General features: G+C 37.4%; 1 non-coding gene across 1 annotated transcript; it reads right to left on the bottom strand.

Annotated features, from left to right (window-relative positions):
* Positions 1-2,557: 2,557 nt before the first annotated feature.
* LOC149829892 (small nucleolar RNA R71) lies at positions 2,558-2,663 on the bottom strand. The gene has a single exon (XR_016433959.1). It is a non-coding gene; the product is annotated as a small nucleolar RNA R71 (small nucleolar RNA).
* Between the last annotated feature and the right edge of the window lie 229 nt (positions 2,664-2,892).

Genomic DNA, 2,892 nt, shown 5'->3' with positions numbered 1-2,892 from the left:
AAACTTAGAACTCTTGTAGCCGTGAAATATGTTTCCGGTTTGCTTGGATCTGAAGTCCTGATAAAACATCAGATTCAAATCATAAAAAATTTCTGCAATTGTTGGATTTCAATATTTCTACAGGAACTTGATCTGAAATCTACCGCCGGATTTCAACAAATTTCTACAGAAATTTGATCGATCATCTGGATCAATTTCCAGTTTTTCCCGGCGATCATTGTTTTTCAAAGCTTATTTCTGGTATTGATCAGAGCTCTGGACTGCTGCAAAGAACTGCCAGGATACAGATAAAATGTTTAGTGCCTGAAATCTCTGGACCTGTCGTAGATGATGATCGAAATCTCTGATCACCGGAATAATTGTTTTTTTTCATGGTTGATATTTCCGGTGGATGCTATTAAGATTTCTGGTAGAGGCTGTTAATATTTGAAATTCTAGTGTGTGTTTTTGAAAAAAATCGATCAGATAGTGTGATCTAAAGTAAAAGTATGAATCGTGAATCATCATTGTTGAGCATTTGTGAAATTTAGCAGAAACAGGTGAATCCGCCGGAAGTTCTCTGCAAATAGCTGAGATTTATCTGATTATCGAAATCCTAATCATCTAACCATCAGATCTCCTCCAAGTCACTGGCTGAAATTCAGTCTTCTACTGGAATCAAGCTTTGATCTGTCTTGTAGATCTCTGATTGTTAAAATCCTCATCCCTGAATCCGCCGGAAGTTCCAATTATTATCGTGAACTGTATTTCCTGTAGAACTCACCGGCGGTTACACAGTTCTCCGGCTACTCTTCTTACTGAGTCATTGTGAGAGCCGATCTTATCTGTGTGATTCAAACGTGAAAAGTTATTTTCACAATGTGTTGAAACAAAATTGGGTTTTCACGATCTATTAAATTTAAAAACTGATTTTTACGGTTGTGTTGATTTTAAAACTGGATTTTCACTGAAATTTATCATGTTTTTACTGTTGGTTCTCACTGAAACTTTTAATGTTAGTTAATTGAAAAATTAGTTAGCTATTAGTTAATTGAGTAGTTAGTTGTTAGTTTACTAAATCATTAGTGATTAGTATAAAATTTTGGTTTGAAGTAGCCAAGTAATGTGTAATTGTTAGCTTAATTACTTTTGCTAAGTAAGTAGTAGTTATTAGTAAATTGTTAGTTAAGTGTTTTGGAATTAGTTAGTTGTTATTAGATTTAATTAGAATTAGTTGTCAATTGTAATTAGTCAATTAGATTTCGTTAATGATTTCTTTCGTATTCTTAGTATTTAGTTAGTCTATTTTGTTTAGTATAGTTTTATTCTTGTATTGTGTATTGCTCGTGTTTCGTTTGAATTGTGCAGGATTGCAAGGGATTGGAGCGGAAGTGATTGCGTGACACGAAGTACGAAGAATAAAGCTTCTTTTTACTTTTTAGTTTAGAATTAGGAATTTAATTGTGTTTGTAAATGTTGCACTTTACGCCCTCTGCGAAGGGTATTCATTTGTTGTAATAGTTAGTTGTTTTTACTTTTCTTGAACATTTTTTTTACATTTCAATAATTCGGCAATAAAGGTTAGTTTAGATTTGTGTACTTGAATACAAAATATTCCCGTTCCCTGAGTTCGACTCGGTCTCATCCACTAGTGAGAACCGGTTTTTATTATTTGATGTCTGGTTTTCACATGTTTTTCATATAAAAATCTTTTCAAAATTACAACGATTTAAAAGAAGACATCAAATTTTTGGCGCCGTTGCCAAGGAACAGCGTAATATTAGTATTCACTTTATTGCCTAGTGTTTGTATTGCATTTAGGTTTATAACCACGTATGTGCATATCTTAGAGACGAGCTTACTTTTCTGCACAGCCCACCTACTAGGAACCCCTTAGAGGTGACTGTGTACGATTGGTACCGTACACATAGTTTTTATATTTCTTTGCATAATCTCTATTATGTGTAACTGCGTGGTGTTTGTTTAGTTTTTGTTTTTTTTTTTAGTTTACTCGCTTTGTGGTTTGCATGGTTTGGCCGCTTAGTGCGTTAGTTAGGTAGAAAACCCAAGTTAGGACGTGTGCTACACCGGTCTACTACGAGGTGTATGCAAGGGCGACGCTCACTTGACCTCGAGCTAGTAGAGCCGATTGAGGACCCCGAGTCCCTTATTAGGAGAGCCCAGAGATCTGCAACCATGGCTGAGAATCAGCAGATTACTCGTCCTCTGAGGGAGTATTTCATGCCCAACACTTACACTCCCGCCTCCTGCATCACAATACCTGATGTAGGAGCAAACCATTTTGAGATAAAGGCCAGTGTGATCCAGATGCTACCTTCATTTTATGGCCTTAGCAATGAAGACCCATATCGTCATCTCGATGAATTTCTAGAGATTTGCTCGACAGTGCGAATCAACAACTTTGGAGATGACGCGATGAGGTTGACCCTGTTCCCCTTCTCTCTGAAGGACAAAGCGAAGAGTTGGTTAAAATCATTAGATATTGTTCGAATTACCACTTGGGAACATATGCAAAGAGAATTTTTAAAGAAATATTTCCCAATTGGTAAAACGAACCAGTTTCGTAAAGCGATAACTAGTTTTTCCCAAATTGAGGGAGAACGGTTTCATGAGTCATGGGAGAGATTGAAAGATCTTCTCCGCAAGTGTCCCCACCACCAGGTGCCTCGCTGGCAACTGGTGCGATATTTCTATGACGGTCTTACTGAAAAGAACCGTCAAATGGTGGATGCCGCATGTGGGGGCACATTTATGCTCAAAAGTGAGGATGAAGCATGGTCGCTTTTTGAGACATTGAGCAAGAATTCGATGCACCATGCGACAGCCTCACGGTTCAATAGGGCTGCACCTGCACAGAATAGCATTAAGAAGGCAGGTATTTTCGAGTTAGGG

This window comes from Nuphar pumila, chromosome 8, assembly GCF_984573655.1.
Source record: "Nuphar pumila chromosome 8, dmNupPumi1.hap1.1, whole genome shotgun sequence".
Classification (NCBI taxonomy): domain Eukaryota; kingdom Viridiplantae; phylum Streptophyta; class Magnoliopsida; order Nymphaeales; family Nymphaeaceae; genus Nuphar; species Nuphar pumila.
Note: the sequence above shows the minus strand (reverse complement) of the source record. Positions and strands in the feature narration are given on the sequence as shown.